The sequence below is a fragment of the Protopterus annectens genome, chromosome 6.part1, assembly GCF_019279795.1.
Source record: "Protopterus annectens isolate FY-2018-M chromosome 6.part1, PAN1.0, whole genome shotgun sequence".
Lineage (NCBI taxonomy): Eukaryota > Metazoa > Chordata > Ceratodontiformes > Protopteridae > Protopterus > Protopterus annectens.
Window position 1 is genome coordinate 51,162,714 of NC_056738.1, and position 22,579 is coordinate 51,185,292.

General features: G+C 44.6%; 1 long non-coding RNA gene across 1 annotated transcript in view; it reads right to left on the reverse strand.

Annotated features, from left to right (window-relative positions):
* Positions 1 to 22,579, reverse strand: part of LOC122805379 — a 396,921-nt gene that overhangs the window by 329,931 nt on the left and 44,411 nt on the right. The window contains exon 2 of the long non-coding RNA XR_006365362.1: positions 1,658 to 1,766. This is a non-coding gene — a long non-coding RNA (uncharacterized LOC122805379). The remainder of the gene's footprint in view (positions 1 to 1,657; positions 1,767 to 22,579) is intronic.

The window sequence follows — 22,579 nt, forward strand, 5'->3', positions numbered from 1 at the left end:
AACAGGCTGCTACGTCGTGGGCTGGGCCTAAACAAGGCAGACAATAAGAGTGGAAATCTTTATGAGGTATTTGTTTCCCACAGGTTAAACAATTATTAACTTTTCTGACATCGGCTGAGGCAAGAAAGAGTCCCCAGCTTTAGAAGTCTTGAAGTGAAGTAATCTCTGGATCCGACCGACAACAGCTTCTCGGGGGTACACGCAGCAAGAAAGACTGGGAAAATGGCGTCGGCTGATGCCTTTATACCGAAGACCAACAGAGATGAAGCCGGACCCGGACTTTGGAATCCGGCCGACTGAAGGGCTGCCTGACGACAGGACAACCCAGTTGTTATGACTGCAGATGCATCCATGAAGGACATGGAGGTCAACAGCAAGATTTTTGGTTGCTCTCACTGGCTTTTCAGTGGGACTTGAAGTAGAAAGGGGGGAATGCATACAGAAACATCCCCTTCAAAGAAAAGGAAGGAGCGCCCATCTTCCAAGCCATGGGATGTGGGATCCTGGCACAAAATTTCTTAAGTTGTCTGTTCATGGGGGAGGCAAAGAGATCTACCTGATGTATATCCCAAAGATGGACCAGGTCCAGAAACACATGCCTGTATAACATCCATTCGTGAGAATGAGTCATGGACCTGCTGTGTGAGTCTTCCACAACATTCTGAGCTGTGGGAATGTAGACATCCTGAAGAGAGACTCTACTCTGCAAGACTAGTTGTCAGGCCTGTAAAGTCAGTCTGCACAGGAGTTAAGACTTTGTCTTAGTCACACACCTGAGAATCCCTCACAGACATGTTGGTTGGATACTTCACTGCTTCCAATGCAGTACCTGAAGGAACATCTACCAACTCCAGGACAGCTTCCAGGCCCACATCAGTCTTGGGAAGTATACCCAGAAGAGAAGCAGCAGCAGAAAGATCAGGTCATTACGTCTTGGCCTTTTTAGGTTGCAGCTTGTCTGAAGGGCCCGACACCGCCTCTGTATTACAAGAGAGACAGTCTTAAGGCACGGATTCTCAAGATACAACTTCAGGGACACTAGACAACTGCAAAGGGTTTTGGGTACGAAGACCTTACACATAGCACAAGTGGTATGGTTGTGGTCTGGGCCTAACCAAAACAAGCAGAGATAGGGAGTGTCCTTCTGTAGAATCTGCCTTCCACAGTGACACTTACCCTTCATAGTTTACATACAGCACAATACAGTAACCATAAAATTAAAGAAAAAAAAACAACAGGGTACTTATTTGAATCAATGGTCGCAACTTATCTGGTGAGCGACAACTGGACCAGATGATCGGACAAGCTGCAGAAAAGTTCCGATATTGGCATCTGCTTTACACCAGTTTCTTTATGACCGATGTATGCTAGCTGATGTGCTGCATCACATGTACCTCACAGTAGCATTAGAGTTTTGTATACTGGCAGGATGTACGAGTCAGCTAGAGGCAGATTCCCTCATGTTTGAATACTGCAGAATATGAATAGAAGGACATGTACATCATGCAGACATATCTGCACCTAACTACATTAAAATACAACTGCTTTCTTAGTATTTTTAAAATAGCTTTCAGTATTATTGTTCAAGAACATTAGCAGTGATAGGTACACTGTGCACTTCCAAAGCAAGTTTATAGGAAAAAGTACAGCCACTTACCATTGCACTGCACTTCATTTTTATGCCGTGGCTTAGTTGACTTCCTTCTACTGGCGGTGTAGAGTATGGTGGGAGTTTTTGGAAGGTGATCCATGTCAAATATGGATTACTAGGTGGCAAAAAAATTGTAAAGCTCAGTCAGGTTCTACAGCAGTCAACACCAGAACTCTGTTTAGCACAACCAACTATGAGGGGGGAAAAAAAAAATTTTGAAGGGTACAGTCTCAATTTTCTTACCTTTTGTACCATACAGTATGTAGTGCATTCAGAACAAAAATGTTTCTACATGCATGCAGTGACACATCCTAGTGATATTTTTAGTACTGCCTTTGTGAAATTTGTATTTACTGCTGTAGCGTCCCACAAATCTAAGTTTTACTTTAGTCCACAGTGACAAAACTGGAGGGTTTGCATGGAAGTACATCCACAGATTTTAGTGGATGTATTACAGCATATGCACAGAGTAGTGTCCACTGAAGTCCATAAATGTTTTCACATGCAAACATTCCTGCAATGTCAGTGGAGGTACAAGGAAAATGTTGAGCGTTTCTTAAAAGTTAAAACTTTTTACTATGGAACAGTCCACCTAAAATAGGTCAAACAGTGAGAAAATGCATCACTGCACTTAAACGCATAAAGGAAATGGGACTGTACACCTTAAGGAATAGAATCACATCAAAAGACAAGCATCTTCTCAATATCATGAAACATGTACTTACCATAACATTCCAGCTGTGTTATCCATTTTCATTCTTCCACCACTGGGTATGGATCGGACTCTCTGATCAGACTGACTTCTTCCAGCTCGTGGAACACCTGCTCTTGAGCTCCTCCCTTATAATGCCCTAGTGATCTAACATATCACAGATCTTCCTTGCTGCCCCAAAACCAGATAGTATCAGAAAATGATAAATGAACAATCTGGGACTCAAAGGAACAGAAGTTCCACCAGCATCTTACAATCCTTCCAGAAGTCAAACAAGGAGGGGGTGGAGAAAGAAGTTGGGGAGGAATGAAAAAGGACAACAGATGGAACATTTTAGTGAGTACATAACTTTTATCCGATGCCATTTTCATTTATTCCTCAACTGTTGGGACAGAGTCCCCAACTACCTAAATCCCAGGAAGACTATGGAAGGTGTTCCTGAGCACAGTTGAGCCAAAGGCTGCTCTTCCCTAGAGACCAGATCCTATTTGCAAGAAGCAATAAAAGTACTAGGATTAGCCCAAGTTGTGGTTGCACAAATGCCATCCAATGAGGATCTGGATAAAATGCTGAAGTTGCCAGAGACTTGCTGGAATGTGCTTTTGGTGGTTTGGGCAAAGACAAGTCCAGTTTACCATAAACTAAGTAATACATTCAGTTAACCACTTGGTTAATGTCACTTTAGAAACTGGTTTGCCTAATTTTGAGTCTAAAAAAGAAAACAATTGTTCCAATTTTCTAAAATTTTTGGTTCTATGCAGATAAAACCGCAACTGCCTGTGAACGTCCAAAAAGGTAAGATATACTCGCCCTTATTTGAAAAATTTGGAAAGACTCTAAGGTTGATAATCTGATTAATATGGATTCTGACACCATCTCAGGAAAAAGGATTAGTCCGCAAGGATACTCTATCCATAAGAAAAATCAAATAAGTAGGTTTGGATGACAGGGTCTGCAATTATGGCCACTAAAGAGATATTTTTGAACTGGAAAACGTTTAGTTCACACTTACCTGATGGTTCAGTGTTTTACAAACCTCAACACAGTCAATGTTCAAATCCCGAGGAGGAGCGGGATCTTTTAATGGGTGGTCTAAGTAGCAAAGTTCCCCTTAGAAAGGCTTTACAAAGTTTGTAAAATGTTAAAGAGGAGTTATTTACAGCTATATGAAAACTGGAAATGTCACAGAATTGTACTTTTACTGTAGAACAGCTAGCATCTTCTTGTAGCTAAAAATTCAAGAACTTCAGGGACCAGAGATGAAATGGGATCTACGTTGTCCTGCTGTGCCCGAAATTCTCATTTACTTCTGTAAAGTTTCCCAGTGGAAGCTTTGTGAGATGATAGGAGAAAGTGTAAGACAGGGGAGGACAGTCTGGGCTGCACAGCAATCAATGAAGTGGAGAAACCATGTGGTCAGATTTAGGCTTGGAATGTCTGGATTACTTACATCTGTCAGGTTAGATGGTAGGTCTGTAGTTGGATCCAGAATCCATGGTGGATGAAGCAGAGGAGGCTAAAGAAGGAAAAACAATCTGACAAAGTTGGTAAGGGGCAATAAGGACAACTGTGCTCTTCAATCCAGATGCTTTCTGATGAAATTTAGGGATTAGAGTTAATGGGGATAGGAATAAAGGAGAATGGGGGACCAATTGAGTAGTGGTGTCTCTCAGTGACTCCCTGGGGGGGGGGGGGGGTGAGGGCAAAGAACCTGCTGCACTTGAAGGGAGATGCTTAGAGATCACAGCATGGTTGTCCCCATCAACAGAAAATCCTTTCTGCAGCAACCTTTACATTGAGGGATCATTTCTAAGACATTTAAAATGGACCTGCTTAACTTGTCTGCATTCAGGCTGGATTTTCCTGGAATGTGCATTGCTATTAGAAATGGTGTGTGGCAGTGGGCAATCACATCCAATCGCAGCTTCTCGACATAGGGGGTAAGATCTGGTTCCCCTTTGTTTGATGTACCAAATTATGGACATTGTCCACATGGATCGCAATAGTCCTGGTGGAAGCACATCTTGGAATGCCCGAAATACTTGGAAGACCCCTCTTTCCAAGACACAGGTGTGTGTTGGCCTCTTTGGGGTACTATGTGCCTTGGACAGTCTTTCCCAAGAACTGCCCCACAGCACCCAATCTTGGAGGTGCCAGCAGTCACTATGACTTTCTTGTACTTGACTGCAGTGTATCCCCCATAGGCAATAATTTTTCCAAGCCTGTGTTATTGTGATCTAACTGGACATTGATAAAGAATGGACCAATGAGTTGCTAATGTCCACCGAAAAATTCTCATATGGTACCTTGACAACAGTACCAGAGTGCTGCTGACATGAATCACAAAGCTTGAAGGATCAGCTGAGCTGAAAAGAGCTTTGATGATCTTTATAGGGGGAAGAGATGCTGTTTGATCGTGCTGAGCAAGACACGAAATCAATTCCTATGTCTGTCATGGTTTCAGATGAGATATATTGTACTTAATTAAAATACCCAGATGGAAGCACAGCTGGAGTACATAACCTCAAGCTAGAATCAGTTGATGCCTGGTCTATGCCATTATGAACCAGCTGTCTAGATATGGAAACACCTGGAATCCCTGCAGTCTCAAGTGAGCTGCCACTACTGCCATACAGAGTTCTGAATTGGTAAATGACTTGTTCCCAGCTGAAAGCATAGATATCTCCTGGATCATTTGTTCATTTGCATAGAAGAGATCTTTAGGATGCACAATATCTAGCACATCCGGCTGTCCTTGTGCAGAAAAGGTAGAATGGACTGAACAGTGACCATCTGAAACTTTGTGTAATGAACTTAGACACCCAAGATCTAAAACTGGTCTCTAATCCCCTGTTTTCACTGGCACTAAAGAATCCTGAGTTAAGATCAGAACTCTTTCTGGTTTGGGGGGATCTCTATACAACTTTTTTTTTCTAGCAGCTTTTATATTTTTTATCGCTGCTGCTCCCCCCTCTGATTGGGTGGAACATCAGGAGATTTTTTTAAACTAATATGGGTGGCTGGGAAGATGGTGTTGTATATCATCTGGATATTATCCTCCGCATCCATGAATATTTGGTGATTTCTAGCCAGGCTCTGTGATGCAGGAATAGACAACTCCACACTGCCTCCAGATATGGACAGGTGGGCCTCCCTTTCATAACCGAAGGTAGGATCCATCAGAAAAAGTATCTCCTGATCCCTGGATATGTGGACCACCTCTGTTGTGAGGACGGTATCTTCCATTAGAGTCCCCCCCCAACCGGGGAACTGGCTCCACCTGGATTTGGAAGGGACCCTGGGATTTTCTGAACCACATTTTTCACCCATCTCGTTGATTCCTAGAAATGGTCCCTTGAAGGGTCAAAAAATGTACGCCTGCAGCAGACAGGGTTTTCGCTTCCTGCTCACACCTCAACCGTGTCTCTAACTCTGTGGCCAAATAAGGAACTTCTGCCAAAGGAAACCATGATGAAGGAAGCTTTGAAGGGTTCCACAAAGTCACACAAGTGCATCCAGGCATGCCTCCTAATGGAAATGCCTGAACCTACAGGGTAGCCAATTGAAAGACAGAACTCGCTGTCTTGGAAGATATGGACCCAGTAAGGGGCCTGGTTAGCTCTTTAATCAAATCCTTCTGAAGTCTCATTAAGTGTACCAAATAATTCAGTAACCAAAGGGCAAAAGGTCACTAAAGCAGAGACATGCTGCCCAAATCTACCCAGTACTCTAGAATTCTTGTTGGGGGGGGGGGGGGTGTGACAGAGGAACTTTGTTCTACTAGTTCCTTCTTTGCGGCCTCCATGGCCATGTCAACGACTGGTACTCCCCTGCTCCAACAGTCTGTCCTCTAGTGGTTCCAGGATCCTGTCTGGCCTCTTCGGGATCAGCTCAATGGTACCAGGTTCCTTCCACACCAAACGAGAGACCAAATCAATGAGCTCGTCAGTGGGTAGAGTCACCCTGGAGGTAGACAGGCCAGCCCCAAAACCATCCAAGAATAAAAACTCCTCTTGGGAAGGGTTGTCGGGAGAGCAAATACTTATTTGCTCTAGGAGTTCTAGAATACGTCAAAATTAGCCTTTGGAGGTTTAGATAATGTCATGCCTTTGAGAATAAATCCAAGAAACACAGTGTTATCCATTTGGCTAAAGTAACTTTAGAGACATGCCAATCCAGCAGTTTAGGCAAAAAAGAAAAAGCTGATCTGATTTTCTAATTGGTTCTAGCCTGTGAAGATAAAAACAAATTGTCTATACACATCAAGGAAATGCAGCATGTACTCTCCTTTATTCAAAAAATATGGAAAAAAAGTGACTGGATTGGTTAATGTTATTTTCAGAAGTCACTTAGGTAAAAAAGAATGTTTAGTCTGTAAGGAAACCCTATCCTTCTGAAAAAATGATGCAAGGAGTTCTCGAAGAAAACAGCCTGGAGTCTAGATACTCTATTTGCAGGTAATGGCTATTAAGAAAATTAATTTGAAATTCCTGTTGTGGAAAACAGAATTATCTGAAGGTTCAAAGGATTTCTGCATTAGACCGTAGCACAACTGTCAAATCCCAAGGTGGTGAGGGATCCTTTAGACAAAGCAAGGGTAAAATGCCTGTTCCCAGTGTGAAAACTGAAAATTTGAAAATTGCTGCCAGCTGAAGTTAAACTGTAGAGAAACTAGCGCCTTCTTCAAAAAGAATCACACACATGCACAGAATCACAGAAATTGTGGCAGAGAAAGGCTCAATTTCATTATTTAAAGCCCAAAGGTAGAATCTCTGCCATTTTCTTTTGTATACTTTTTTGGTAGATTTTTGAGAAACAAAAATAATGCATCACTGGAAGTACAGATATCATGTGGTTAGTTTGAGGGCCTGAAGGTTGGATCCCTGATGGGTGAGAAAAAGGAGGAAGCCAGGCAGTTTAGTGACCTCAGGGCGAAGGTTGCTGAAGAAAATACTTTAAATCTGTAACACTCTAGACTCCCTGTTTGGTGGAGGGACAGAAAAGCTCTGTTCTGCTAGCTCTTTCTTGGTGGCTGCCGCCAGCACCACCACAGCATCAACTGGACTCCTTGCTCCAGTGGGGTCTAACTGCTGGCAGAAAAAAAAATCTGTTAGGTCTTTTGGGAATGGGTTTGACAGTATCCAGCTCCTTCTAAGCCCAGTGGGAAACCAAATCAATAAGTGTGCCTGCCTGGGGGGGGGGGGGGGGTGCTTAGGTGAGGAGTCACAAGAGAGGGGAAGTTCTTCCACTGAACTGGATGTCCCTGTGGTATATGCCTCACACAGAGCTCGAACAGACTAGAAAAAAGGGGTACGATCCAAAACATGAGTGGTTCTCTTTGGAGAGAGAAAGCCCTTTCCACCACCTCAAAAGCCGATGGACCAGGAGACACCCTCGACCCGCATTCTCAGAGTCAATTTCACAATGAAAATGGGTCCAGGCCATCTGCAAATCTGTGCCTTTGGGTGAAATCAGATCCAAACTGCCCAGGGCCAAGACTATGAGGGGGAAGGGTCGGATCCAACAAAATCAGAACAGAGCCTATCCCCTTGGATCCGATGCCAACACTTTGGCTCTGAGACGCATTCTGATCTGAGGGTATCACAGCAGAACTAGTCAAGGATATAGGAGTAGTGGAAGAAGCCTTCCTCCGATCAGACACCAGACCTCTCTGGGCTTTCTGATCCTGGGACTCAAACCACTGGACAGATCTGAGGAGGAGACTAGATGGATTTTGGCATGGATGGCATACTTGTGGATCAGACAGGGGATGGAGCTAGTGAGACCCCTAACTGGATCTGAGCTCTGAGAAATTATCAGATCATCCTATCCACATCTGCTTCTGATAAGCTTCTGGAGGACCTAGAGAAAGTAGAGGATGGGCCCTGAACACTTCTTTATGGAGTCTGAAAAAACTGAGAAAGCAAGGTGGGCAAAACTGCTTCAATGGTAAATTCTGCAGTGGCATGACTATATGAAGTACCCAGCTTCTGATCAGAGGACCTAGGATACAAGGGAGGCACTGTAGGGCATAGTAAAGTACAGTTGTGTACCTACCATAAATGTAGATGTTAGAGTGTATTCACTGTTGCAGTCATTACACTTGGGTTATCCTGCTCGCAGGCTACTCGCAGTCGGCCTGAATTCCAAAGTCCTGGCCTGGCGTCAATTGCTGTCACCTCTTCCCTGATGTCAGTGCACCAGGGGTATAAAAGATGCAGCAGACACCATTTTCTTCAGTTTTTCTTGCCCCAGATGTCAGGTGTCCCCAAAAGGGTAGCCTAAAAATTCTGCTCGTAAAAAAGCATGCACTAACAAACAATACCTTCATCTACAAGCAAATACACTACATAGGTTGTATAAAATAGATAAGTACCGATAAGTCCCAGCAATGAAAGGGGGATGGAGGGAGGGTAAAGTACAGTTTTGTACCTACCATAAATGTAGATGTCCGAACAGGATAGCATCTGCAGTCATAACAAATGGGTTGTCCTGTCGTCAGGCAGCCCTTCGGTCGGCCGGATTCCAAAGTCTGGGTCTGGCCTCGGCTGGTGTCGCACTTCACCCGACGTCATCTCTCCTGGTCTTCGGGTATAAAGGCATCAGCCGACGCCATTTTCCTCAGTGTTTCTTGCCCTAGATGCCAGTTGCCCTCTTGGAAAACTAAATTTTGGATAAATGCCAATGTTTCCAAATAAAAATAGTAGGCAAATACAAAAAATAAGCATGTATGTACATATATACAAACAAATACCCCTAGCTAGCTATTAGGAGGGTAAATACCCTAGGAGTACCACAGAGGGGAAGGAGGGTGGGTAATCCTGACTGCAGATGCTATCCTGTTCGGACATCTACATTTATGGTAGGTACAAAACTGTACTATGTCCTTCAAGGATGCATCTGCAGTCATAACAAATGGGTAGAATACCATAGCCAAACTAGGGGAGGAGGAAGAAGAATTATGGTGTAGTTAGGATCCCTTGCAAAACAGCAGTGGCAAACCCTGCTCGGGATCTGGAATATAGAGGTAAGTTGTAATGCTTGGCAAATGTATGCACGGAGGTCCAAGTAGCCGCCTCAATAATGTCCTTGGTAGCCACTCCTCGTAAGAAAGCTGTGGTAGTGGCTGTAGCCCTTGTAGAGTGAGGTCTTATGTTCTGTGAAATTTGCTTTCCATGGTAGGAGTAACAGAATCTTATGCAATTTCCTATCCATTTAGAGATTGTCTGTTTGGAAATTGTTTTTCCTTCCCTTCCTGTTGCATAGGCTACTAAAAGCTGGTCAGTTTTTCTGTTCCCTTTGGTTCTGTCCAGGTAGTAGCGCAACTGTCTATGTACATCCAAGGTATGCAGCAGTCTTTCCCCCCTGTTCTGTGGATTGGGAAAGAAGGTAGGTAGGTGGATTGCCTGGTTTAGAGACACTCTGGATACCACCTTAGGCATAAATGTAGGATTAGTTCTCATGGACACTATCTTGATGGAAGATTAGGAAGGGTTGTACTGCCATTAAGGCCTGTAGTTCCGAAACCCTTCTTGCTGAAGTAATTGCCAGTAGGAAAGCAGTTTTCCATGATAGGTGTTGAAGATCTGCTGTTGCTGCTGGTTCAAATGGAGGGAGTGTCAATTTTTCTAGCACAAAGTTCAAGTCCCATGCTGGTAATGGTGGTTTCCTAGGAGGTTTTACATTCTTGATTCCTCTGAGGAATTGCCTGAGTAGAGGATGTGAGAAGACAGGGGGATCGAAGCTGTATTCTGCAGAAATAGCTGATGCATGTATCTTGATGGAGGAATAGGACAGGCCTGTATGTAGAAGCTCTGCCAAGTACTCCAGGATGTTAGCAATGTCTATCTTTGACACATCTTTTCCTCTTTCAGTACTCCAAATGACAAACCTTTTCTATTTTCCTGCATAGTTCCTTCTTGTTGAAGGTCTGCGGGCTTCAAGGATAATGTCTTTTACCCTTTGGGATAAGTCTGGGTTAGTTGCTGTTATGTGATGTTCCAGGCAGTCAGTTGCAGAGTTTTTAGGTTTGGATGCATGATGTTGTAGTTGTTCTGAGTTAACATCAAAGGCATCAGGGGTAGTGTCCACGTCCTACCCAGAGACATGCTCCCCAGCAATGGATACCAGTGTTGTCTTGGCCAATTTGGAGCTATCAGAATTATCCTTGGATGTTCCTCTTTGATTTTCAGTAGTACCTTGTGCATCAAAAAGAGAGGTGGAAACGCATATGCTGTCAGGCCTTTCCAACTGAAGGATAGAGAGTCCACCTTCCATGCTAGTGGGTGGTATGTCCTTGTGCAGAATTTCTTGAGCTGGTGATTGAGTGGGGATGCGAATAGGTCTATTTGTGGCATTCCCTATTTCCTTGTGATGGCCTTGAAGATGTCCGGGTGCAGCATCCATTCGTGAGCATCCGAGGTAGTTCTGCTTAACATGTCTGCTAGGATGTTTTCTTTTCCCGGTACAAATATTGCCTGTAACTGGATGTTGTAGCTCAGAGCCATATTCCAAAGGTCCAGAGTCATTCTGCATAGGGGGTAAGAATGAGTACCTCCCTGTTTGTTGATGTACCACATGACTGTGGTGTTGTCTGTCCTTATCATCAAATGGCCTTCTTTGAGGAATGGTCTGAAATTCTGGATTGCTAGTTTTACTGCCAGCATTTCTTTTTGATTTATGTGCAGGTGCAGCTGGTCTGGAGTCCATAATCCTTGTATGCATTTGTCCAGCATGTGTGCCCCCCAGCCTAGATCTGAGGCGTCCGTTGTGATGGTTTGGCTTGCTTGGAATTTGTGGAAAGGCAAGCCTGGGTTTGACTGGCATGCTTGAGCCCACCATAGGAACTCTTGCTTCAGGCATGGGATTAGTGGGATTTCGGTTTCTAAGCTGTGCCTGTGTTGAGACCATAAATTCTTTAGGTACCACTGTAGCTTTCTCATATGCAGTCTGGCATGGGGGACCAGAATTATGCATGATGCCATGAAGCCCAAGGCCTGCAGAACTTTTCTTGCTGTTAGTTTGTTCTGCTTTGTTAATGCCAAGAAGTAAAGAGGGAGTTCTTTTTGTTTTTCTGTAGTTAGGAATGCCATTTGTTTTACTGTGTCCAATTCACCAAGAATGTTCTTGTCTGGGATGGTATCAGCCTTGACTTTTGTAAGTTGACTGTGTATCCCAGGGCTTGTAGCAAGTAAATGACCCTTTGTAAATCTGTTGTCAGCTTGCTTTTGTTGTCCGCTTGTAGCAGGCAGTCGTCCAGGTATGGATAAATTTGGATTCCCTGTAGTCTGCAGTGGCGATTACTGATGCCAGGCATTTTGTGAATACTCTGGGCAGTAGATAAGCCAAAGGGCAATGCTGAGAATTGATAATGCTCTGATCCTGCAAGAAATCTGAGGTATCTTCTGCAATTGGGTCGAATGGGGATGTGCAGGTATGCCTCCTTGAGATCTAGAGTTACCAGCCAACACTCCTTGCCCAGCATGGGAAGAAGTTGCTGTAGGGTCAGCATTTTGAATTTTGGGACAATGATATATGTGTTTAAGATGGACAGGTTGAGAATAGGTCTCCAACTTTTCTCTTTTCTTGGTACTAGGAAGAGTCTGGAGTAGAATCCTTTGCCCTGTTCTGTTATTGGTACTCTTTCCACAGCTCTCATCTTGGATAATTTAGCTATCTGCTGTAGAGCTTCTATCTTTTGATTTGGAGGCAGGTTTGGCATTCCTCTTTTACTGGCAAGGTGTGGAAGTGGAACCGGTAGCCTTGGTCTATGGTTTGCAAAATCCACTTGTCTTTTGTGATATAGTGCCAATTTTTGAAAATAAGGCTAACTTTCCGCCTAATGGTGCTGCTATTTGCTCCCTGGTAGGCGGAGTTAGAATCAAGTCACTGTGATTGTCCTGTTGCAGTGGCAGTGGTTGTGTCTGTGCCTCTGTTATTACCTTGCCACTGTCGTCCTCTGTAGGCACCTCCTCTGGATTGATTTCTGCCTCTGGATCGTCTGTTTCTGCCCCTTTGGGATCTTGTGGAGTCAGGAAAGGACCAATTTTTGGCAGGCCAGTTCCTGCTAAACCTTGGGGGCTGAACCTGTAAGAAATCTTTAACTGTCTGTACAGATTTTGCCTTTTCTTCCATTTTCTTCATTACCTGCTGGGCAGGTGTACCAAATAAACTGGTCTTATCCATGGGAGCATCTGATAGCTTTGTTTTAACATGATCAGGTAAGACCTGTTCTTTCAGCCATGCATGTCTTCTTATCACTGTGCCAGTCATGGCTGATCTAAATGAAGCCTCCAGTGCATCATAGCCACATTTTAAGGAATGGTTACTAACCTGTTGTATGTTATTTACCATTTCTAATACATATTTCTTGTCTAAAGATTCATCAGAGGATACTTTCTTAGTTAACTGATCAAGCATAAACTCTTGGTATTGGATCATGTGAAATTGACAGTTTAAAGCTCTAGCTGAGAGAGTAGCAGAGGTGTAAACTTTTTTCCCACCATCTGTCTAAGGACCTGGATTCCCTTTCTGAAGGAATAGGGTTTTTTGCTGTGGCCGAGGCTACTGCCTTAGGCCCTTGGGAAATAGTTTCGGGGTCTGCCAGGGGGGCCTTGTATAGGTGGTGATGAGTGTCAGGTACCCTGTAATATCTATCAGGTTTGGCAGGGGCAGGAGGTAAAGAATCAGGAGCAGTGCAGACATCATTAAATGCGTCATCCACAACAGGTAAAACAGGAGGTATAGCTAAGGGCCTATGTTGTGGTAAGTGTAGGAAGGTCCTAAGCCTTTTTCTTGAGTCTGAAAAATCTTGTCCCTGCCATTGGAATTGTTCTCTCATGGCATGCAAGGTTTCCCCAAAGGAAAATTCCTCTGGTGGAGAGGCAGCTGGAATGGATTCTTCAGCATCGGAGTCTTCATATGTGGATAAAGGGTCCTCTGGCTGTTCTGAAAAGTCGGAATCATCCGCAGAAGCCTCAGAGGACACTGGCTCGGGGGGCTCTGTCCTAGGTCTCTTTTCAGGGGGCTGAGAGGCCCTGTCTGGGTGAGATTGGGATCCCCTAATTAAGGATATTAAATCTTCTGCCAGAGTAAGCATTTGAGAACTAGAAGTGGGCCTGTGTGAGGGAGGTTCAACAGGCACTGCCTTAGCAGATTTGGCTGCTTTGGCCCTGGCAAAGGCCTTGATAGACATGGCTGCAGGGGGTCTAGCAGCACCACGTGCTGGGGTAGAGACATCCAAAGGGATGGTGTCTGATAAATCAGTAGAAACCACGGTTGTAGGCAAAATTTCTGAGGCCGATTCAGGTAAGGTAGCAGGAGCCTCAGTAGTAGCCATGGTTTCGGCTGGAGATTGACCAGTTTTCTCGGTTTCGGCCGAAACCGAGACACTTCGCTTGCTTCACCGTGGTTTCGCCGAAACCACAGACCGCGAAAGTGTCTGTCTTTTCTTGCTTTTAATAATTTGGGTAGTCGGAGGATCCGACGGCATAATATACGCAAAGTCTGAGCCGAAAAACTGTTCAGCAAACTCCGACCGACGCCTTAGCGTTCGCCGGTTGAAGGAAGCGCAGGCCGAACAGGCTGCTACGTCGTGGTCTGGGCCTAAGCAAGGCAAACAGTAAGAGTGGAAATCTTTATGAGGTATTTGTTTCCCACAAGTTAAACAGTTATTGACTTTTTCTGACATCGGCTGAGGCAAGAAAGAGTCCCCAACGGGGTACTTAGCTTTTTAGACGTCTTCGAAGTAGTATTCGGTAGTAGTAATCTCTGGATCTGACCGACCGGCACTTGCAAACAGCTTCTGCTTCGGGCGCCACGCGGCAAGAAAGACTGGGGAAAATGGAGTCGGCTGATGCCTTTATACCCGAAGACCAGCAGAGATGACGTCGGGTGAAGTGCGACATCAGCGGCCGGACCCAGACTTTGGAATCCGGCCGACCAAAGGGCTGCCTGACGACAGGACAACCCAGTTGTTATGACTGCAGATGCATCCATGAAGGACATCACCCTCAGAAGCCAATTCCTGCTCAGCGGCTCCGGACCAGTCTGAGGGAATAGTTTCCGAATGTCCAATACCTTGAGTATCCACAGGCCTAGTCAGCTCCACGTGGGAGTCTGAAGCGGCCTGTGGCTCTGAGGTAGCGGGCGTCAGGGGCTGCGAAAGCTCCTCACTGAGAACCGGCGATTGGCCTAGCGGAGGCCTCGTCGTCAGTTTTGGACCTTGGAGGCCTGTCATTTTCCTTTTCCTTGCGCTTTTTATAAACTCCGGTCGTTGGCTGCTCCTACGCATTATACAAATAAATCTTCGGCCAAAGTAATAAAAGGCAAAATCGAATTGACGCTTAATAGTGCGTTGGTTAAATCCAGCACAAAACAGACAGCTAGCGGCATCGTGGTCAGGGCCTAGGCAAGGAATACAGTAAGAATGAAAATCCTTGAGGTATTTGCTTCCCACAAGAAATACAATTGTTAACTTTTTCTGACATCGGACTGGAGCAAGAAAAAAGTTTCCCCAACAGGGTACTTAGCTTTAATGAAGACTTCGGATTTGAAATACGAATTTGAAAATTTCAGGAGTCGGCCGACCACCACTTGCAAACTGCTTTTGCTTCGGGCACTGCGCTGCAAGAAAGACTGAAGAAAATGGCGTCGGCTGCATCTTTTATACCCCTAGCGCACAGATTTCAGGGAAGAGGCGACGGCAACCGACGCCAGACCAGGACTTTGGAATTCAGGCCGACTGCAGGTAGCCTGCCAGCAGGATAACCCTAGTGTAATGACTGCAACAGTGAAACACGATTAACATCATGATGAGCCAGAGCTTTAGGATCAGATGGCTTCAGATCGGCCCGCAGAGTCTTTGGATCTGAAGTTTTTCTAATTTTCAAAGAAGGCTCAGATGAAAATATGGGGGCCTTCACAGGGAAGCATTTCTAGTGCTCCAGAGGGCTGACTTAAAAGTTTTGGAGGGGGTTGAGTCCCCGAAGATGATGTAGAAGGGAGAAGTACAAGCCTACTCTAAGGGGACATCTGGGTCTACTTTACAAGATCGAAATACCAGTAGACTGACTTGGAAAATGCAGAGTCGATAACACCAAAAAGTTAGAAGGCTGACAATCTACATCACAGTTTCTCAAAAAATCTATGGCATGAAATGCTGATCTGCCTCTCATAATTCAGTAACTAAACCAACAACTCATCCTATCTAAATACTCCTCTACTACTGCACATCTATGAAATAGGTAACCAACTCTCCCTTAAACCCTGCCCACCAACCAATACCCGCATACTCTCAAAAAAAATCCCACTGAATATTCATCAAAATATCTACACCACGCACATGAATATTCAGTGGATATTTGTCAATTGAATGATAACAATTAATTTTTAATATTTACATTTTTGCAGGGGGGCTGTGCTCCCCTGCACCCCCAGCCCCCTGCAAATTAATTTTACCAACTCAGAGATCGCACTGCAGCGCACAAATGAGCAAATTTCCAGTTCCACTCAGCCCAGCAACAGTCAACATTTTAACCATTCAATCTTGTGAAAGACGGTAAAGTGAAGTTTCACTCATCTGAAGATTCACTGTGGTCATCTTGGCATTTCAAAAGTCGGTCTACTGGTATTTTAATCTTGTAAAGTTGACCCGTCCATCTGCCAGGGCTCGAGTTAAAAGTGGAGCAGATCTTACAAGTAGTATCCATCTGAATTTGGGTTTTATGCCCAAAAATAGTGAATTTCTTATAGCCTGTTTGTTGGTCCAAAATGTCACTTTCCAATAGACACAAACAGCAAGAGTAAACTACATGAAAACTCTTTTTTTGGTGGTTTAATTACCAGTGATGGTAAGCTAAAGAAATACCCTGTGAAAAGGATAAGCAGAAATACTAACAATGGTAGCCAAGAAATACAACAGTAGGAAAAAGAATGGGAAATCCCAATGACTAATGGGAAACTAGTAACCTATCCTCCCTCTTAATCAAAGATAAATTTAAAGTCAAAAACAAAGTTTAAGAACTCTCGAAATTAATAATAAAAACTCGAAGTGGAACTTGCAACTGTCCGCGATTTAGGCAAATGAGATCTGAGGCAATGGTAATGGAACAGGGTATTATAGGTAGAGGGAGGAGCTTGAGTGCTGGATCCAAAGTCTGGAATATGGAGCAGTCTCGGATCCGAGGGTCAGATCCAAACCCATATGTTGACGAAGAATGAAAATAAGGTCATCATATCCATACATAATCTTCAGAGTCGATGTGGACGACTCCAAAATCTTCAGATTTGATGGTTCTGAAACCAACTGTCAGACCAGAGAAGGAGCAAATAATGGTCATGTAGTACCAATGGTCTCTGGACCCAATGGGGTCAGAGCCAAAAAAAAGAATAGTTGTAAAATCTTACCAGAAAGTACAGTTTTGTACCTACCATAAATGTAGATGTTCGAAGATCCACATTGCTGCAGTCCTAACACTTGGGTAGTCCGCTGTCCCTCGGTCGGCCCGAATATCAGAGTATAAGGCTGACGTCGGTCAAGGCGCATTTGACTGACATCAGAACGTCAGGGTACAAATGCGCATGACCGACGTCATATCCTCAGTCTTTTCTTGCCCCAGATGTCAGAAGACCCTAAAAAGAAAGGTCAAAACCCATAGACAACAACTAAACAACCAACCAGCCTAACACCAAAAATATGTACAATATATACAATATATAACTATACCTCAGAGGGATAACCCAGGCCACACAACCACCTCAAACCACAGAGGGGAAGGAGGGATTGGACTGCAGCAATGTGATCTTGAACATCTACATTTATGGTAGGTACAAAACTGTACTATGTTCTTCATCTCACATTGCTGCAGTCCTAACACTTGGGTAGAATCCCAAAGCAGAGGTAAGGGAGGATGACTAAACTATAATGAAGCAGGCGCTCCCAGAATGCCCTGCAACACAGCAGTGGCAAAACCAGCCCTGGATTTAGAGTACAGAGGAAGGTGGTAATGCCTAGAGAAGGTATGCACTGAACTCCAAGTGGCTGCCTCCAAAATATCCTTAGTAGCCACCCCTCAAAAAGCTGTTGAAGTGGCAGTAGCCCTAGTGGAATGAGGCCTAATCCCAGCTGGAATCTCTTTGCCATGATGGGAATAACAGAAAGCAATGCAAAATCCAATCCACTTAGAAATAGTTTGTTTTGACACGGCTTGCCCTGAGAGCACAAAGCAAAAGAAACTAATAACTGCTGAGATTGTCTGAACCCTTTAGTTCTGTCCAAATAATATCGCAACTGCCTGTGTACATCTAAAGTGTGCAAAATCTTTTCCCCTTTAGTTTGGGATTTGCATAAAAGTAGGCAAATGAATAGTTTGGTTTAAAGCCACACTAGAAACCACTTTAGGCATAAAAGAAGGATTAGTACGTAAAGATACCCTATCCTTATGGAAAATAAGAAAGGCTCAACTGCCATAAGGGCCTGCAATTCAGAAACCCTTCTTGCAGAGGTAATGGCCAACAAAAAGCAGTCTTCCATGACAAATATTTCAACTCAGCAGTAGCTGCAGGCTCAAAAGGTTGTAGAGTGAGTTTCTCCAACACAAAATTGAGATCCCAAGCAGGAGTAGGAGCTCTACGTGGGGGTCTTATATTCTCTGCCCCTCTAAGAAACTGCTTGAACAAAGGATGAGAAAACAATGGTGGGTCACAGTCGTAGTGAGCTGAAATTGCTGCAGCATGAATCTTAATAGAAGAGAAGGACAAACCTTTGTCCAATAACTCAGTAAGATATTGAAGAGTCACACTTAAATCAGGCTCAGAAACATCCAAATCCTTAGCTGCACTCCAAAATAAAAATCTCTTCCATTTATCTGCGTACACTTTCCTTGTACTAGGCCTTCTAGCTTCCAAAATCACATTCAAAACTTGTTGTGGAAGTTGAGACCCTTTATGGTTTAAAACAGAATATGCCATGCTGTTAGGTGAAGAGAGTGAAGCTTGACATTGAGCAAATGACTGTCCTCCTGGGACAACAGATGAGGAATCAAAGGCAAAGGCCATGGAGGCTTCGTATCGATCAGACTTCTCAGTAATGGGTACCAGTGCTGTCGAGGCCAATCTGGAGCTATCAAAATCATCCTTGGCTTGTCCTGTCTGACCTTCAGAAGTACCTTTGGGAGGAGAGGCAGAGGTGGAAAGGCATACACATGAAGATTTTTCCAACTGAAAGAAAGAGCATCCACTTTCCAAGCTGTGGGATGAAACCTTTGTGCAAAACTTTGGCAGCTGGTGGTTTAGTGGAGAAGCGAACAGATCTATGTCTGGAGTTCCCCAGGACACTGTCAATTTCTGAAATACATGAAGATCCAGTTTCCACTGTGGGGATCCATGATTTGTCTGCTTAACACATCTGCTAAGGAGTTCTGTGCTCCGGCAGAAACCTTGCCTGAAGACTTAGTTGTAAACTGAGAGCAGTCTCCCACAAAATCAGTGCTTGCCTGCATAGAGGATAAGAATGTGTTCCCCCTTGCTTGTTGATGTACCACATGACAGTTGTGTTGTCTGTTAGAATCAACACCTGCCCTGGAAGAAGTAAATCCTTGAAAGCTATTAATGCAAACTGGACTGCTAACATCTCCTTCAAGTTGATATGTAGATGCTGTAGTCTGACAGGCCACTTGTCTTGTATCCACTTTCCATTTAGATGAGCTCCCCAAGCTTTGTCTGAGGCATCTGTTGTTAAAATTTGACTCGCCTCTGGCGGCGTCACAGAGAGTCCCTTGTTTAGGTGACATTCCTGAGCCCACCACAGAAATTCCTTTTGAATGCAAGGTATTATTTGAATGACAGTGTCCAGATGTTGGCAGTGCTGTGTCCATACATTTTTGAGATACCATTGCAACTTCCTCATATGCAGTTTGGCATTGGGAAGCACCAGAATACAAGATGCCATGAACCCTAAGGCTTGAAGGACTGTCCTTGCAGTCAGCCCGGACTGAAGAGATAGATGATAGAAGTAAAGGGAAAGATTCTTTTGTTTGTCCGGGGTTAGAAAGGCCATCTGGGATGCTGTATTCAGTCTTACTCCCAGAAAGCACATGTCTTGAGAGGGTACTAGACTGGACTTTATTTCGCTCACAGAATACCCCAGGCATCTTAGCACTGCTATCACATACTCCAAAAGACGAAGAAGCACTCCCCTTCCTTGAGCCAGTATCAGGCAATCGTCCAAATAAGGATAGATTTGTATTCCTTTCAGCCTGAAGAATGCTATCACTGGAGCCAGAACTTTTGTAAATACTCTGGGCAGTAGATAAGACAAAGGGCAATGCAGAGAACTGATAGTGAGAAGTCCCAGTCCGAACGCAGATACTTCCTGCAACTTAGCCTGATAGGAACATGAAGGTAAGCCTCCTTGAGATCCAAAGTTACCATCCAGTGATCCTTGCCCAGTAGAGGTAAAAGCTGTTGTAACGCCAACATTTTGAACTTGGGAATGTCCAGATAAGTGTTGAGGATAGATAAATCCAAAATCGGCCTCCACGTGTTCCCCTTGGCACAAGGAACAGGCGAGAATAAAATCCTAGGCCCCTTTCTGGCATAGGAACCGCTGTATGGCCCCTATTTGGAGTAACAGAGAAATTTGCTTGTGAGCCTCTATTCTTTGTTGAGGAGGAATGTCTGGCATGCCTTTGAAAGGAGGCAAGGTATGGAAATAAAACCTGTAACCGTGATGTATGATATCCAGTACCCATTTGTCTTGGGTAATCAAACTCCAATTTTCTTTGAAAAGTGCCAACCTTCCTCCCAAAGGTGCTGCCAGGCGAGAAGGTTCTGGCAGCTGAAAAGGTAGGTCATTGGGTCTGTTTACGAAAGGACTGACCCCTGCCCTCACCGAAGACTGTGCAGAACGTCCTGTCCTAGGCCTGAAAGAGCCCTGACCTCTGCCCCTGCCACGTCTAGATCTACCCCTAGACTGGGAATCATAAGAAGGATACGTCCACCCTTTAGTAGGCCAATTTCTACTAAACTTTGGAGGCTGAACCTGCAAAAAATCTTTAACAGTCTGCATAGACTTAGCCTTGTCTTCCATTTTCTTTAGAACTGCCTCAACAGGAGAACCAAACAAGACATCAGATTGCAAAGGGGCATCCAAAATCCTAGTTTTAACATGGTCAGATAAATTTTGATCCCTCAGCCAGGCATGCCTACGAAGAACTGACCCAGTGGCAGCCACCCTAGACGAGGCCTGTACAGCATCAAAACCACATTGCAAAGAATGCTTACCCACCTGTTCAGAAACATGCACTAAATCTTGTAACTCTTTACAATCAATACCTTCCGCCAGAGCATCCACCTTAGATTTCAACTGTGAAAGGAGATAATTTTGATATTTCAACATGTGAAACTGGCAATTCAAAGCTCTCATGGCTAGAGTGGAAGTAGTATAAACTTTCTTTCCCCATCTATCCAAGGCCCTGGCCTCTTTATCTGCAGGAACCGGATTCTTGACAACAGAAGCCTTTACACCCTTAGGCCCCTGGCTAACAGTTTCTGGGTCCGCCCTAGGACTCTTAAAAAGATACTTATGAGCTTCAGGCACCCTGTAATACCTATCCGGTTTAACCGGAGCAGGAGGCAAAGAATCAGGATTAAGCGAAGCCTCTGCAAACACATCTTCCACTACATTCAGAACAGGAGGTATAGCTAAAGGCCTATGCTGGGGTAAAAACAAAAATTCCCTAAGCCTTTTCCTGGAATCAGAGAAATCCTGACCTTCCCATTTAAAATGCTCTCTCATAGAGTGCAGGGTCTCTGAAAAAGAAAAATCCTCAGGAGGAGAAGCAGAAGGAGTAGAATCATCCACATCAGAATCAGAATAATGAGAATACTCCTGCAAGTCTTCAGCCGAAGACTCAGACACATCCGAAGCCTGCTCATAATCCCCCAACACAGGTTCCAACCTAGGCCTCTTATCAGGAGGGGGCATAGAGCCTCTAAAGTAATTAAATCTTCTGCCATTTTAAGCATGTGCTTTTTGGGCACAGAACCTGAAGAACTAGGAGTGACACCCACAGAAGCAAAACTAGACCTGCCTCTAGGGGAAGCCTTGGAAGCAGAAAGAGAGGGCCTAGACACCTTAGGAAGTGAGGGGAGTACAGATACCTGAGAAGCTCCTACAGCCTGACCTGCCTCATGGGAGGCCACATCCTGTAAAAACACAGTCTCTCCCTGGGACTCCATAGAGGCCTCCGTCGGAACCACCGGTTCCACTGACGTCTCTAAAGAACCGGCGTCCGGTTCGGACGACTCCTCTAACCTAGGTTTAACTGCCTTGTCCTTGCGCTTCTTTGAAGAAGCCAGCGTCGGAGCACCCGACGGCATATTGTAATTGCACCGCTTCCCAAAGACTAACCTGGCACAATCCAACCTACGCTTTATAGTGCATTTATTAAACCTAGCACAAAAACGACACCCAACAACGTTGTGCTCAGGTCCCAAACAAGGTATACACAAATTATGGTAATCCCTATGCGGTATCTGTTTCCCACAAGAAATACAGTTATTCACTTTTTCTGACATCCGGTAAACCACTGAGGCAAGAAAAAACCAAAATATTCCCCAACGGGTACTTAACCAACTCTGACTTCGGTCTGAAACTCCGAAAAATTTCAGAACGCCGAACGGCACTTGCAACACTGCTTCTGCATCGGACCATGCGGCAAAAAAGACTGAGGATATGACGTCGGTCATGCGCATTTGTACCCTGACGTTCTGATGTCAGTCAAATGCGCCTTGACCGACGTCAGCCTTATACTCTGATATTCGGGCCGACCGAGGGACAGCGGACTACCCAAGTGTTAGGACTGCAGCAATGTGAGATGAAGAACATCCAAAGATGTCCTTTTCTTCTATGTTGCAGTATTCACACTGTGGGATTCTCCCCCTTGGGCGACCCAAATGTCAACTCCTATACAAAAGCTTTCAGCCTGGTTGCAGTTGGTGCGGGAGATGTCACACGTAGGGCCATCAACCAGGGGCCTTAAATGGGACGCCTGCATGCACAGACTTCAGAACAAACTGCCTAGTCTGACAGTAGCCTAGGAGATGCCAAAAGAGGTCTTTCAGAGAGGTGAAGTGCCACAGACTGGCCCAAAAATGGGCCTAGTACTGGTAGGGACTCAATGGTGTCCCTTAGTCTTGTAACTATTTAAGAAGGG